Here is a 17,449-nt window from a genome sequence, read left to right on the forward strand (position 1 = left end):
TTCCTTTGGTAGTGTAAATTGAATGTCCTAATATATACATTTCCATTTTCTATTAAAATAAATTTGGACATGCAGTGAGCCACTCTGCTTACTAGCTAGTGCCAAGCAAAATGAATATTATATTTTAAGCAACTATGTTTTCTTGGATTTTTTTTCTTCTTTTCATTATATATAAGTGATGAATTGTTCCAAAATAATAACAGCAAGACTTGGATTTTTTTTTTTTTTTTTGTGATAATAGATATATTCAATACATCTTCAGTATAATCCAGTTTCAAAAAGCTTCTCATTTCTTTTCCATCACTTCCCTGTGAAGAGATCATTGCCTTTAATGCAATAGGCTGGGGCATCTGTACGGTATGATTATGAAATGATGAATCTCTTTCTCTGTGTGAGCTTCTACTTGACAAACAGTTTACAGTCATTAATTCACCCCAACTCCTTTACCAGTCATCCAAATTTAGCAAGGACGGTACTCACTATTGTCATATCTTTCTGCAGAGCATACAGATCAGTCTGGATTGGAGCAGATTAATGACTAACTCAAACTCTGTAATATCCTAATTTTACAGCAGAAATATGACCTAATGGAAACAGCCAGTAATTCACTTTCTCTAACTGCAGACGACTTGTTTTTCCAGATCCATATAACTTAGTCCCATCTTTACCATTAAACACTGAGCTCTACCTCATCTCCAATGAAATCAGTGAAACAGTGTTCAAGGCTTGGAGTATAAGCTCTTTGCTGAACTGGAGCCTTTGGTTTGACCTTATGAGAGGATTCAGGCCCTTATATTTACACAAGGCTTTCTTCAGTCTTTCATATCTCAAGGGTTAGAATTATTTTTTTTTTCTAAATGGTGTTTATTCAGGTTTTTTTTTATAGTCTTTGGTAGGAGTTCAGTATGTTGTTTTTAAGAGGAACTGTAGAACTGATTCTCATTTTGGTTGAATGTCTGGACTGAAAGCTCCACAAGCATAGGCTGCCTTCAAGATAAACATTATGTTTTGATTTTTGCCTGAAAAGGAACACCATTTGAATGACTTTTCAACTGTTGTCCTCAGTTATAGTTCCAGCATGAAGAGGAAATGCGGTGATATGAAAAGTACTGAAAAGGTACTAAAAACATTAGTATTTAGAATTCTAAGTTCTAATATTTTGTTTGAGTGTGGGACAAATATTTACAAAGGGCATTGTTGTTAATAATCATTGCTGATGTATCTCCTGCAGATGAGACAAAGATTTACGGGAGCATTCTTTTTTCTCTAATTCCTTTTTGAGTGATCTATTAAAATATTATCTTTCTGCTGAAATTTGTACAAGTCTCGCATTAAACTAAATTAATGTTGCTACACATCATAAAACCAAAATTATAAAAAAGAAAAATTAATAATCCGTGACTAAGAAGGACAAATGTGGGTCATTTTATATATGCATCACAAACGACTGACAATGTCAATCTCCAATACCCAATGTTAAGAAATCCTGATCCAGAGTCATCTCTAGTGTCTAATTACTCTGCACATAGCTCTTGTTTTTATCTTCTCTGCTAAATAAGTTCCTGCATGGGCAGCCAGAGGAAGTGGTGAACCACCCCTGCGGAAGACTTTATATTTGGTTTTAAGAATAGTTTTTTACAAACTTGCTGTGGTTTCTTAAGCATCTACTGCTAATATTTTACCTCTTCTTTTCAAGTGGAAAAAAAATCTTAAAAGTGGCAAAAAAATAGAGTTATTACTAGTATCCAAATTATGCATTAGCTTGATAGAATTTCCATTATCAGAAAAAGGAAGTGATTTAGGCAATTCTTTGATATACTCCAAGTTGCCGATGTGATATGGCTGTACAAAAATTAGTAAAAAATCTTCTGTGTTTCCTGTTGAAGTGTATTTCTAGGTGAAAGGTTCTATGCTACTGCATTGTGGAAGCATGCATTGTATTGTGTCATGACTTTCCTGGTGTATGATCTCCAAGGCTTTTGTTACCGAATGTTTAATTTAACTTGAGAGACAAACCTACTCTCAAGCCTCAGTTCTTACTAATACTTTGGGAAAACAATATCATCATGTAACAGCGTGGGATGCTTATCTTAATTCAGAAGGGTTGTTACTTGACAAGAGAACTGTGTTGGTAAATCTTGATCTCTTACTACTGTTCTTTCTGTACTCTGCATATTTTGTAGGTTCAGGCTGATGGAAACTATTCATAAATTTGGATCAAATTTTCTCAATAGCTTTGGTCACAGTGTACATTTCCTTTGTTCAGAATTCCTCCAAACCTCAAACCACAGAGTGATTTAATTTTTAGTCACAACTGAAAGGAGCAACCTTGAGACTAAAAGAGGTGTTGAAATCAATGAGTGTCACTTGCCCAGGTTAGAAGCATTGCTTTCCTGTATGATGAGTTGATTATTTTTTTGAAGACCCAATCACAGTCCCACACTTGCTGAGAACAATGTCTCTGAACTGGAATCGCACGAAAACAGACAAACACTTTTCAATAGCTTGTATATTAACAACCAATTTATTTAAAGATACTTTTACTAATAGGAAAATCTAAAAAATGCCTTATGTGTATCTTAGGCTAATAACTCTCTGCTTACAGAACAAGTAAGATACAGTCAGCTTGAAAGGGTCTTACAGCATCCTTCTCCCACAAGCTCAGGCTTATTCCAAAGGTCTGATTCTGTCTGTTTTTACTTTCCTATACAACCCTGTCTCTAAAGCTAATCAGGAAAAATCACAAGTATTTTATTGCAATGTTTTACTTTTTTCTTCACTAACTTTCAAAATGTCAATGAAATTTTTCAAAAAGTCAACAAATTTTCATGGTGTATATTTCAAAATTTGAAGCATTTCACCTAGCTCTGTAGGTCTGGTACTGGCAGTTGTGCATGTAGGACTGGTTGGGTTGATAGGTCTGAATGGTAGGTCTGCATGCTATATGGAGGGTAACTACATCAGAGCTTGTGTTCAGAGTCTTATTAAGACTCAACTTCCCAAACTCTGTCCTTAGGTTAATGAATAAACTACCATCACAGTTATTTCCTCTCCTATGTGTGTAGGCATTCCCTTATGCTATGCATTGCTTGACGATTCCCTTATGTTATGCATTCCTATGCAACAACACAAAGAATTCCTTCTTGCTGGAAATGAAGTCCTGCCTCTGCTTCGCTTCTCGGGCTTTGTCCTACTGGTGAAAATAGGCAATACATTCAGTGCCCTTAGTTCTCTGTATTCACTGTTTTTCCTCTGTGCAGTGAATAGCAGTGTCCTGACTCACTCACTTAACAAATACGTTTTCTGTTTAAAAGTTTCTCTAATATTTGGTTGTTTTCCCACTTTATTGATTTGTTCTAATGTAGTGTAGTAGGCACTACTACATGAATTGTAGTTAGTGCCCAGGTAATCTTTCTGTATATTTTGTTTTTGTTTTCATTCACCACTCTGGTGTGCAACTGTATATAAAAACAGCATATATCTATTCTATTAACACCACCTTTTAATTTTTTTATTATTCAAAATTTATCAGAGAAAAATTACTACATTAAGTATTTACTCTTTCAAAAATTACATGTCCTCTGCTTTTGTGAGTCCCAAATCCAGGTTGCCATAACTTTACCCATGCAGGAACTACCTCACTAGAAGCCAGAGTCATAGTGTCACAGTCTCACTGTCACGGAGTCACAGTCTTCAGGAAATTAACCTCGTTATAACGTCTGCACGTGAACATTAGTATCTTAAATTAATTTTTAAATTGAGTTTTGTTCAGCTTCTGTAAATCATTTAATTCCAGCTATCTCCGCTTTTACCATTTCATGCCAGACTATACTGAAACAAAAAAAAGAGAAAACAAACTTTATCAAATTTAATCCATTGATTTGAATGTGTGCCATTTAACAAATTCAATTGCTGAAGTCGAAAAATTGTAATCTTTATTGTTTTTATTTTTCAGTCTTCCTCACTGGGTTTAAGTAAATCTCACATATGATGGGAATTCTATTTGTTATGTACAGTGTCATACCTGAAAAAAAATTGTGTAAATATGAAACAAAAGATTCATTCTTATGTTCAAGTTATTCATTCTGATGCTAAGCCACAAAAATGAAATTTAAAAAATTTAGGAGCATGTATGTTAATTTCAGTATTGCTTTGTATACCTACAGATTTTAGCAAAAAGGAATATTTTTATTAAAAATACCTCTCAAATTATTCGTAAAGTATTTGAGAAAAAAAGCTCATGCTTTCTCAATATTTTATTACTATTTCTGTGCAGAATTCTTTCTGCAAAATAACACAAGAGAAAGGATTTCACAAGTAGAACAGAAAAGCTATGCATACTAATTTAGGCACAGAATTGTATAGACCAAGTTCCCTATTATTTAGCATCTGTAGCTAAACTGTAGCTAAATTGAGAAGAAGCTCTGTGCTTGGGCCTGACACCTCCCTCCGTGACAGGACATGATCCCATCTCCCAACCTGTCTTTCTCCCAGCCTTGGCCCAGAAGGACTGGTGAGACAGAACCACATGGAAAGGTGGTTACAGTATGTGAGATTTAAAAAAAAATCTTATCTGAAAGCAGCCAAAGCTGTACAAAGACCGATACTAAGACCAGTGTTAGATAACGAAGAATTCTGTGAGCCATAATCACCACTGATATAAATGTTCTCCATTGCAGGGTCTGATCTCTAGGGACCCAATAGCCTGATCCTCCACTACTGAAACCGAGCAACACTTCTGCTGTTGTCAACAAACGTTACTTGAATCAGGATTGGAGCCACACACACCAGTTTGGAATTCAGTCCTGATGAGGCCGTGTTTCTAATTTTTTAGCAAAGCATGTTCACCATGGCAAAGAGTCCGAATTTACTATGTAATTTATCTAGATTGCAAGGTAAGCAGTCAGATTATACAAAATATGTTTCAGGAATCTGTTGTGACCTTACACTTGCATCCCCTCTCAGGCTATCCAAATGCTTGCACTTTATGATAGAACACAAGAATGAATGAAATTGCATGTCAGTTCTAATAACTCTGCAGCACTGAAAGCTTAGACACACTTGCTTGAAGAAATACAGATAAAAGGAGAAGGAGGATTGCCTTTTTTTTAGTTAAGCACCTTAGCACTGTCTCTGGAAATTATGGAATAAACGTAGGTTATTATGGCACTGGATACTAAACTATGGTATACAACTAAATAAATGTGACCTATGCAAAGGGCAATAGAATTAATTCATAATCTTGCTTATCTTCACTTGTTATGGATTATGAAGGACATTATTTGTTCAGTAGTGCATTTTGGAAAACTTTTATTACCAAGACACATTTTTACTTTTTACTTCAGTTTACATACAAAATATGTTCAGACAGGTTGGAAAGGCTTCAATACATAATTTAAATAATGAATTTCTTCAACATCTTTATAAATGTTTAAAGCCAATTTCTTTCCATTCATTGAACTCTAGAGCCTGTCATATACCTTGATAAGCTGTAAGCACTGCTGTCATTAGTCATATCAGGGAAAATGTGTGAATCTGTCTAATTTGAAGTCTTAAGTTTTAGAGATGTGGTAAATGAACCAAATAAAATGTGGTAGCTGTTTGGCAGCTTGTGGTTTGGAGTATATTTCTAAGATACTTGTATCTGTGCTATGTGATCCCTGTCAGCACCAATCTTAAACCTACCCTAAAATATCTTCTTCTGAAATAAGGCTGTTCCTAACTTATTGACACCTGCCAGGAGACCCTAATACCAGCTGTGGCCTTAAAATTATTCTTGTAACTTCTACCAGCCCGCAGTCAGCTGCTTACTTATCAAAACTTGCTGCCTTGCAACCTACCTAGTTGTCACTTTAAGGCCAGTGGTACCTGTCAGTTTTGACACAAACCTTGCCAGGTGCATTTGGGCACTGCCAGTCCTAATTCTAATTTATCAGTCCTATCTAGACACAACATTAATCCCTACTGATTGATTCTTGGGAACTCAACTTTAATTCTGATTAGTAAACACTAGTAATTGTAGTTTTTCCATTTTGAATGTGGGCCCACAGAGTAGACTGATATATCTCCATCTAATGAAGATATCAAATAAGTGGATTTACTCTTTTATTATTTATGATTAAGACTATTTAAATTCTAGATATAAATCCAACCTCAGCCTTTTCTCAAGGACTGTCTCATTTAGCAGAATTTGTTTAAGATTTTATGATGTCCAGTTGTCTACTCCACTCCTCTGCTGAGTAGTATTTCTTTCATAGCAGAAAAGGCGAAATGAGACGTGTATCTGTACTTCCATTTAGTCCAATCTGTTGGTACAAGCCCATTTTTGGCATTTTAAATAAATCAGGCAGTAAAGTAGGATAGTGGTAGTACAGAAATGTGTCTTGCTCCATTGTCACTGTTGTGGGAGCAGTAAAATCCTATGAATGAGCAGGACAGGCATACAAGTGTAGTAGTGTTGTAAATGTAGCTTACCCAATAGATTTTGTCTATCAGAATATAAAAAATTGAGATATTGAACTGGCTGTGTTAGTGGCACTAAGGTTAGTGTTAGGACTGGGGTTTGTGAGGGCTCAGATTAGCCTCACCGATTTGTCCAGAAGAAGACACATTTGTCTGGAAGATAGTTAAAACTGACACTGGCAAAATTTGAGTTAAACTTTCCAGATTATTCTCCAACAATGTTCAGGAGGACAATGTAATGGTCCCTTTGTGAATTATAATGCCTGCCATGCAAATATGCTTTCAAATCTATCTTTTTCTTGGAGACAAAGAATACAGTTTATGGGAACATTATAATTACTGAATGTACTATGTGGACTGAATGTACTGTGAACAAGGATAAGCGTGCTAAATCCAGGGATAGCATTTAGCAAACCTGGATAAGGTGTGGTTCTAGCATGTGCTATTTGGAAAGAAAGAAAGAAAGAAAGAAAGAAAGAAAGAAAGAAAGAAAGAAAGAAAAAGAATTACTATGTGTGTTTGGAGAAGATGCAGGAGGGGGTGTTTTCTGCTTAACAGTTCTTCTCCTACTGGACCCTTCTCCTTTCTAATGTAGACATAGCCAATGTCAGTTTGCCAGAAAACTTGCTTCCCATCCTAAAATGAAATTCCTTAGGACAAAATAGAATTCTCTTTTGCCTTTTCTCTTAATTTATGCTAAAGAAGCCTTTTACAGAAACAAACTTGTTCTAGCTCAAGACGTGTGAATATTTAGTAAATCTGGAGCTGATGAAAAGTCATGTCATATTTTTTAAGATTTCCTGTTTTGCTATATAATTACTGAAGTACTATTTTTATGATAAATTCTGAGCATATTTAAAGTTCCAGTCAGCCCTTCCATAGAAGCTGAAGCTGCCTTAATATTTCAACAAAGCTATTCAGAAATATTTTATGGAACTCTATTGAAAATATAATGTTTTCACTTGCTGAAGATAGCATACTCTAAGAAAATAAGTAACAAATGTACCCCCTACTGTCTTTTGCAAAAAAATTTTTGAGAAATCTAATAATTTAATAGTTGAAAGATAGGTAAGGCTTTTAAAACCATTAATGCCAAAAATATTTTGACTAAAACCATTCTGTATGTTGGTTAGTTGCAAAATTTCAGGGAAAAAAATAAAGTAGATGCTGTTGTACTGTATGTTAAAATAGTTTAATGCAAGATAAATACAGAGTAACATCACCTTTCTTAGGCAGCTATATTCATTTCATTAGGTTATGGAATAAAGCCTGTATTTATTAATTTATTTATTAATTATTGTCCCTTGAGATAATATGCAATGAGCAATTAAAAAACATTCAACCTAACCTGTTTAAGAATGCCGAAATTTACAGTTAAATCGATGGAACTGAACTCCATGGGAAGCAAGGATTGATCCTTAAAGACATTATTTAAAAAGACATATAAAGCCCAGGATCCTGTTCTACTCAGCTCTGTATTTCTCTGACACAGCAGCTCATTCCATGGCTCAAAAATGTTACTAGGAATTTGATGGTTAAAAGAGTAGTGAACACCATTTTGTTTCGTTATATTTGTCATACCACGTCTGATTTGCTGGAGCATGTCTTAGCGTGAACATGAAAAAAAGACATTGCATGATTGTGATGCAATTCAGTGGAAAGTGGAAAAGAAAAAACACAATTTCAGATTTACAGTCTGCTCTCGATACAGGTAACAAACGACTGACCAATATTTTTGTGCACAATTATCTGGTTCAGTTACCCATAAAAGAGGGGAATATTCCTCTATTTCCTCTGAGTAGTCTGCAAGAGCAGTTGGTGCATATATTTTAGCAACTGTCAGATATCTTTAATTCAGCAGTTTTCTTTCACTCTATGACTCCTATCTTGTTCATTCAGCTACATTTTAGCGGGAAACAATGAAGTTGCTCACTGAAACTTTCATCAGCAGTAGGAGAATGGTTTTGCACAATTCAGTTCTAGATGCTCTCCTTCATTCATTGTCTTGGGACTAATTTTTCCTTTCTTCTGATGTTCCCACTCCTGTGTCTTTGTGTCTTCTCATGCTATTTTCTGATTTAGTTGTTAGGTTAAAAGCAACTAAAACAAGGTGAAACCTTAACATTGGCTAGTGGAAGGGAAATCTGATCAGTCTCTCAAATCTTACACATCCCTCAGTTCTCACAAATCCCTCACATCACAGTCTTCCATATTGTTTTTTTTTTACCTTTCCGTTTTCTCTAATTTTTCTTCTGTTCTCTTGTCGCCAACCATCTTACTCATCTCCCAGTTTGGTTTTGTTATTTTTGCAGAGACCTGTATCAATTTGAAAGTAGAGTGAACTGTCTCATATTTAGGCTCTCTTTTTTCTAAGCAATTAGGCTTGAAACCCATTAATAATATCTACAGTAAATCCTACCTGAAATGTTGACTCGCTCCAGCACTTCAACCTGACCCATAAATGCCACAGAACTTCAGGCTTGAGGTTAACTCCACCACCTCTGAGGTGCTAACCCCCTCTTCTCTCCATTGTCTTTCAGACATACTGGTAGCTGTAGGCCTCAAACTTAAGATTTTGTCCAGAAGTAATCCTGTAATTCTCTGTTGTTTCTTCTGGCCTTTTTTCAATCCATTTTTGCTCCTTCTAAGTATATGCAAGTGCAAAGAGATTGACAAGTTACTGGAAAGCCTCTGTCAGAGAGCCTGAGTTACATTTGAAAATATCTTGGAAAAATTAAGCTGCAGAAATTGTGGTAAACTACAAGCTGTGGTGTAGGTAGAAAGGATAGCTGAGGTTGGTTCAGAATAACACCCAAGCCCTGACTTAGAAATCAGCAAAATATATACTTATTGTGCATTAAGAGCACCCATCTGGGAAAGACTGCAAAATAACTATCATGATGTTAATTCACATCTTAGCTTACAGCACACTAACTTCTGCAGACAGTCAAGCTGTGGAAGATCAGACGTTGGCAAAAAGTATGACCTTATTTAATGACTCCATTAGTGTTCTAGAAAAGGGAACAAGCAACACGTTAAGGAAATGTGCAGATTATGCTAAGCCAAAAGGAGTTGTGAGCTGTTAAAAAAGAGATACACCACAAAGGAACCTACAAGGAGTGGAAACCTCAGAAAAAATACCAGTGGTTTTAACTTGAACAAATGAAAAATAATACATTTTTAAGAGGAGCCTTGAAACATCATGCGAGAAAGAGGAACCTAGGAGGAAGTGAAGCTGAGAAACATAACTTCAATTAATAGGCAGAGACCTGAATTTTCAGAATTTTTTTTCTTTATTTCCAAACATTTCCTATTACTTATAACCACAATCACTTGGCATCTCAGGCTTTGGAGAGTGAGACTTTAAAATATGAGGTTCAGCATTGCTGTAATACCGGCAGAACTACTGTGGAACAGAGGCACAATTCATTGTTAATGAAGCCACATGGATGCAAGTTGCTGGTTTGCCTTAAGGCTTGGCAAAATATTTGTATCAGTAAGAACGGTCGGTACAATTCTGTGGTCATTGTATCCACAAAGTAAAACAAATAGATAACTTACTATACAAGACCATAAGAATGTTTGTACCAAGTGAGACAAACAGTTCATCCGTCCTAGCAATACCTGGGACATACTGCAAGTACAAAACAAAACACAGAGGGGTATGTTTCATCTCTTCTGTTGTATAGCCTTCCAGCATTTGGCAATTTGCTGTTTACAGACTTCCAGAAGTTGGGCACTAGGGGTGGAGGGGTTACATGCACTATCATTTGATAGTTTTCCTGAACCTTTCTTCCATTAATTAGTCTAATCACTGTTTGAACCATTTAATACTACTGGCATTCACAATATCCAGTGATGATGAATTCTGTGGTTAAAAGATGTATATTTGGAAAAAATCCCCCCTCCCCAATTTTTTTTAAGAGCCTGCTTCTTGATAACGTTTGGAATCTTCTGTTCAATACTAATTACTACATTATTAGAAATAAACAATAAAAACGAGGGACTTCCAGAAAAACAAAGTGATCAGGACACTGTGAAGGCAGACTTGTGAGGAAAGAGTAAGAGTAAGAGTTAACCTTAGCAGACTGCTAAGTTGGCAGACTGCTGAGAAACATAATGGCAGTTACCAGATATATGAAAGGTAGAAACAGTTGACATGGACTGGGTTGCAATTAAGGATTTGGTCTTCTGTATAGATGTATAAATAAGGCTAATGGATGAAACTTAGAAAGGAAAGGAAGCCTGGCTGGTAATATCTTTTTTTAGCTGAAGAAAAGGGAAGGGATGCAAATCCTAGTATTTAAGGCCCTGCAAACTATTTGGAAATACATTTCTCCCTGCTTCTCCAGTTACCAGACCTATCCTGAGAGATGATGTTTCTACTATTTGTATACTTACTGTTCCTGTCTTACGATTCCTGACAAACTATATGATAAGCATCTAACACTTCTCCGTTATCCACATCTGTTGATTTATCTTGTCCAAATCTTTTGAGCTCATTGAAATATCATCTTTCTTGCAACCTTAAAGGTTTGAGTCCATTTGTTCTGGAGATTTGTATTTTGTGTTGAGAAACCTAATACTACATTTAATGCTTCCTCTTTGGGTCATTTTGTTCAAATACCTTTAGCTGTATGCAAAGAGATTTTGCAAGCAAGATATACATGCAGCTTGAAAGTATAAGGCAGTTATTTACTGGCTAGCACATATGAAAGAGAACTAGGAATTAATGAGCTACAAGGGTACGCAATGATACACTCACTTTCCTGATAAAATATTTGAAGAATGATAGCGTTAGATACCTTAGAGTTAGATCTCCCCTTTGGAAGCAGCTGACCCTTGCTGCTCCCTGACAGAGACTTAGACTGAGAGTCCCCTGTTTCTTCCTCCACATAAAGTCCCTGGCTTTCCTGAGTCACTTCCTCAGCGGTGGCTTCATCTTCTTGCAGCTACTTCAGAAGGGGGAGGGACCTTCAAATGACCACTGTGCTTTTTCCTGGCAGCTGTGCTCTCTGCACGCTGGTGTGCAGAGTTGCATTTTCTGTGGCTAAATCTTTATGGGTAAACAAACCCAGGTACAGGGTAACAGACGAACATGGGTATACTATTAATTCACTCTGTGACAGAATTCTGGACCATGCCAACTAACATTCTCCTGGATAATGCCTGGGACTGTTCTGGGACCAGTGCAGTTCCCAATAGGCACTATGAATGTGGTCACCTTTTGGGGGAGAGGAGAAGAGAGCTCAGCCATATGGATATGAACTGTGCTATGCTACTTGATTTCAGGGCCAGCAAATGCTGTGTGGATGCTTATGCTTGTGTAATACAGTGATTTGGAAACCAAAGAAAAAAGTGCCTTCAAACCCAGGTTGCAATTGGTGTTCTTTGAGACAGAAATGACACATAAATTCCTCTGAAGGAAGAAAATGGAGATAAACAACTGACAATTTCAAGCATTTTACTTAGAAATAATTTTAAGCAAATCCCTTTATCCCACCATCTGACAAATAGTGAACTCTGAATAAATGTAGCAGTTGCTGACTTTATAGTTACTGTGAAATTACCCAGTAAGAGACGGAGATCCACGGAAATTTATTTCTATTTGTAGTTTTCCAATACTTTCTACAAGTAGAGAAGTAGGAACAAGCTGAGTTTTACTGAATCTCATCTATCTGGGTGTCAGCTCTTGTTCTAGTTGTGTCTGACCTTATAGCTGCATTTTTAATTGTTTCTAAAGAATAACATTGCAACTGGTGTAGCCAACACTTGGATGGTTAATTAGTGCTGAAAATATCCTACTCTATTCAGAAATCTGGATTTGAAATACTTTTTTTTTTTTTAAACAGAATTTCACATCAGAAAGGATATTCAAAGCTGATTGATGCAGCTGAGTGCAAAGAGTCTGACAAGGAAGAAAGGAGACAGGGCCAAACATTACAAATAAAAGAAAACTCAGGAGTATCAAGTTTACTTCAGAATTAGGGCCATATCATATGCTGTACTGAAGAATGGCATTCTTCTGTGGCCAGATACCAGGGTAGTTCTAGCCCAATTGTTTTCCAAATTTTCTCACCTCCAAAACTTTTTCAATCTCATTTTGATTCTACAGTCCATTTCTCCCCAAGTCTTAAAAGCAGTATTTCACTAAATTCCTCCCCCTTAGCCTGGGTGAATAATTATCAGTCCTTGTATGCATTGCAACCGTCTATTTTTTTTTTTTTTTGGGGGGGGGGGTTAATTATGTTGTTGAATTGCTAGAAAACAGCTAAACTGAAGAAGGGTGAGTGCCAGCACCAGCAGCTGCAACAGCAAAAAGAATAGCCCATTACAAATACTCCTGCTACACTGCTTAATCTGTGTCATTTCCCTGAGTAGCACAATATCTCATAAACAGCATTTAAACATCTAATAAGTGAACATTGCTACTATGTCCACTGTCCAGGTAATCAAAAGAGAGCCATGACTAAGCTGTTTGGTGTTAGGCTATAAGAAATATTGGCTCTTACTTTAACTCAGTTTGATCAGTCTTTAAGGTATATTATAATGGGATGCTGAAATTAGTTTAATCCCATTTTACCTCCATACAGAAAAAGAAGATTTTCAGGAATATGTGTTATAGACTGAGCTACAAGAATATCTCTGAGATATTTCATAAATCATCAAGAAAAGAACTCTACAAAATCAGGGACAAGACATAACTCCAGAGAAACAGAGCCAAAGTGGGAGAATCTCAGTCAGCAAAGATGAAAATTAGACAGAAAAAAAAAAAAAAAAGAAAGGCCTCCAGGATAGCGTATCATCTTTCTTTCACAATTACGAAGTATAATTTTCCAAAATGCAAATCACTTTGGATTGTTTAAAATTTAAGGACCAAGTATATAATACTGCCTCCTGTTTTCTGTTTGAAATGTCTTCTAGACCTCAGAAAGAAAAATAGAGAAAGCAATAGTGATCGATGAGCTTAAAATCTAATTGTATTTTGGAAAGATGATAGCTATTTATACCTTTTCACACTGATCCTCAAAAATAGGATCATCTAAAAGAAACCAAAAAATTTTAAATAAAATATTAGAGGTCATTTTTTCATTAAATTGAAAAGTATCATTCCTTACCAGCTCTGCTATAATTCCTTAGGGTCAATTCTAATGCATATATAGGGGGTTGATTTAGTAGCATTTTGTTCACTAGTAATGAGTAAATCACTTCAAAAAATTCTAGAGGAACTCCTACTAACTTCAGTATAATCGTAATTTTAATCTGAGATTAATTAACAGGGAGTAAGGTTTCACCAACTTCTCCGAAGTTTGCACTTGCAGAAGAAAATGAAAGCTAATCCCACTGAAATGGCAAACAACAGAAGACAACAACACATGCAATTCAATTTTTAAAAATCTTTATCTGGATGGAAATTGACAGTCCTATGGTTTGAATGTCAGTCTAAAAGTTCCCTATTTATTTGCTAAAAACGGATAAGATCCGTAACATCTTTTGAGCCATACACAGCAATATTTTGGAAGAATGGTGATAGAGAAGTTTCCTCTAGGTCTGCTAAGATACTGATCAGCTGGATAGTGGTTCAGTACAAGATCAGATCTTAAAAATATTGTTTGACAAAGTGAGATGCAGTTTCAAAAGAAATTAACGTCTAACCAACACTGAACTTGACTGAAAAGCAGAAATTGAAAGATGGAATTCAGTTAGAGAGCTTACTCATAACTATAGTTAGTTCAAGGAGTACAACTCTATATTCAGCTATGTCTTTTGGTTTGGAAATAGGGAAGTTTTTTAATTGGGTTTCTATGTAAACCTGATAAAACCTGAAACTGTACTTATTTACTATACTTAATATATCAGTAAAGCAATGCAACTGAATTTTTCAAATTAAATACTTCAGGGCTTTAAAAATCTTTAAATGTGGTTTTTTTGTCTGATATATTTAAACTACCCAAATTTTTTCCCACTGGTACAAAGAAAAATATTGTGTTCATTTATCTAGAAAGGCTGAAGGGAAGGGAGAGCAGAGCAGAGCAGAGGAAGATTTAGCTTATAAAGACTCTCAAAAATAAAGCCACTGGGAGATACAGTTATCTAGGAGCTTTTCTTATTGCACAATTTCTTGGCCTTGGATGCTTCAAAGAAATATAACTTAACACCTACTTAAATTACCACAAATAAGCATCATCAAAAAGTAAACTATTAAAATTCTTAGTCTGTTTCCGCATCTATTATCTTAATGGTTTTCTCTGGATTTTTTTCTAGATAAAGGAAAAGAAAGAAAAAAGAAGTCTCAAAATTTAAAAGGTTGGAAGCAAATGGGATTAAAATATTCCATCATGAAGAAACAAATATGGTTTCAAAATGAAAAGCTTCTGTATAGAGATGTCTACATATATTTGCAAGGGAAACTTCCATATCTGTAGAGTAAAAAAAATTAACCTCCATATTTGCGTGCAATCCTGTAGAGAATAGAAACTTTCTTTTGCTGGTTGGGCTTCTGTCCTTGTCAAGTGTCATCCATCTATCACTGTTCTGAATTGTATCTCATGTCTTCAAGAGCTGAAACCCACTGTGGGAGTTAGGAAATAGCCTTCCTCTTTTTATTGAATTATCAATAGGTGGCTTTTAAAATAGTAAAGGACTAAAGTAAGAAATTCCTTGCAATGAATTGAATTAGAAGCTAAGTATTTATCTAAATAAGACATAACAATAAAAAAAAGTCTCTGTATTTTCTTTTCTTCTATAAATTACTCACTGTCATAAACCCGAAAATAACTCTCTTGCACCATGGAAATTCTTATCTATGAGAGGCAAGAAAAAGAGGTCTTAAATAGCACCCAAAATGCTTCTTCAGTGATTTAGAATAAAGATATTGCTGAGGTACAGATGAGTTATGCTATTTTTAGATGAAACAGTTAACTTCTACAAGAGCTTCGGTTTGTGTCTGAGTCAGTTATTCATGTTGAATTCAGCAAAGGCTAGGAATGACAAGTACGAGTTAACTGTGAAAACATCTAAAGGTTTTTTCACAGGCTCACACTCAGTTATTGAGGCTTGTATGAAAATTATCCAAACTGTTTCACTTGTAGAATGAGGTCTTACTTTCTTAACCAGAAGATTCTTCCTTTTTTATCAAATCCACTAGGAATTAAAGTATTGATGGGAAGAGTAAGGGAAAAAAGACTTATTTTGCTGGTGAACATCTTAGAGATTCTGAGAAAAATAGGGATGTCTATCTTCTATTTTTTGCTTCTAATGAGAACATAAATGGTTTTATTTATTTGTATTGTGCTTTACTGCTCTACTTGCTTTGGCAATTAGCAGGGGTTACATGATATAAAAGAAGGAATCTAGCATAGGTCCTGGGGCAGAATGGAAAGTAAAGCTAAGCGTCAGTGTGTGGTTGTTTTTTTCATGAAAAAGGAATCCAGTATCTGTGTTAGAAGTCTTTTAAACTTGTCTTCACACCTAAGATTTCGTGACTTCAGTCCTGTTCATGTTGTCCTGTGGCAGATGTAGCCTGTTGGAGCAAGTGTTCTAGTATGTAACAGAGAGCAGAAAACAGAATGTGTACAGATGTGCAATCTGCTAAAGCAGCTGTTGTTAGAATCGTCACTAACCTCACTGCAGTCAAAGTTATCTGCAAAGCTCATTTCTCCAATTTAGCCTTCCCACAATAAATTACTTCCCCTAAACACAGACACAGTCTTGTTTCTGCTAAAGTTCTTTTTTCTGCCTTGAAGAAGTAGAGAAAGAAAAATTTATGATCTAGTGCAGAAACCTCAGATGCTGCCCAGGTCATCGCTAATGCCACAGCTCCCCCAAATCTTCCCCTGCTGGATAGTCACTTTGCCACACTGGGCTCCTGGGCTCCTAAGGTTTACTTCAAAGTGCATTCTAGCTACTTCATGAGCACAGACTCTGACTTTCAGGGCTTCACAGAAATGCCACTTCAGGGCTCAGCTGAATGAAGCACTCCAGGTCAAATGCTGATCCCACGCAAACATCCCAATTGCTTAAGTGCATCCTTTCCTAGAACTGCAGCCTTGTAGACAGTCTAGTTTACCACTCAGGCAAAATGGTTTAGACCAGTGCTTTTCAAATTGTTGTCAAGACACAGCTGTGGGAGGGTTGAAAGTGTTCACCCTTGATTACAGCTGGCTCTGACATCCCCATTCCAGAGGAAGTGAAATGCAGCATCTCTTCTAAGAGGGAGCGTTGGAGGTGGTGACATCTGAAGACTGAGGAGCTCAAGGGTGAGTAAACAGTAGTTCAGACCTAAATCAAGCATGTATAATTATCCCCTGCCTTGTTTTTTCTCACTGGTTTAGAATGTTCAAAATCTTATATGCACTAGGATCCTTTGCCTTTGCTTTTTCTCCTTCCCCAGCTTCTCTTTTAGAACACAAATCTCTTAGGATTTTCTTTTCCCCCAGAGAGCATCTGGTGGTTCTTTCTTTTTCAGATGTCAGGGGAGAGATGTTTTCTATTAAAATGTTCAAATTGCTTAGCTGGATAACTCTAGACTTATCAGCCAATATGGTTACACTCAGAATCACAGAATCACTGAGGTTGGAAGGGACCTCTGGAGATCATCTGGTCCAACCCCCCCTGCTGAAGCAGGGTCACCTAGAGCACTCGTTCTCCTAAGCAGTCAACTCTTAATCATCTGTGTCATGATCCTTTGTATTCATGTCCAAAACAGAGTAAAAAGGTAACAGAGAAAGCAGACAAGCTTTAAGTTCAACACAGAGTTGGTAATTTGATTGCATATCCATGCATAAAGAGAAAAAGAGACAGTTAACAAAATTGACCAGGACTCATAAAATGTGTATAAGTTCTCCAAGTTGATACAACTTGAATGTACAACAGAGACAAGTAGATATAAACATATGAAAAAAAAGCAAGAAATAAGCTTTTTTTATTCGAAAGAAAACTGGATGTGTTCTGAGCTGAACTTCTATGATGTTTTCAGCAACTTGAT

At 36.1% G+C, this 17,449-nt stretch overlaps 1 long non-coding RNA gene across 4 annotated transcripts in view; it reads left to right on the forward strand.

Moving 5' to 3' along the window:
* Positions 1 to 16,662, forward strand: part of LOC136995338 (uncharacterized) — a 43,078-nt gene extending 26,416 nt beyond the window's left edge. For 2 of the 4 annotated variants that reach the window (XR_010886911.1, XR_010886909.1), the window contains one exon: positions 4,680 to 5,590. This is a non-coding gene — a long non-coding RNA (uncharacterized lncRNA). Of the gene's footprint in view, positions 1 to 4,679; positions 5,591 to 14,727; positions 15,161 to 16,622 lie in introns of those variants that run through there. The other 2 variants (XR_010886912.1, XR_010886910.1) reach the window with 2 other exon arrangements.
* Positions 16,663 to 17,449: the final 787 nt, after the last annotated feature.

This window comes from Apteryx mantelli, chromosome Z (assembly GCF_036417845.1).
Source record: "Apteryx mantelli isolate bAptMan1 chromosome Z, bAptMan1.hap1, whole genome shotgun sequence".
NCBI classification, from domain to species: Eukaryota; Metazoa; Chordata; class Aves; order Apterygiformes; family Apterygidae; genus Apteryx; species Apteryx mantelli.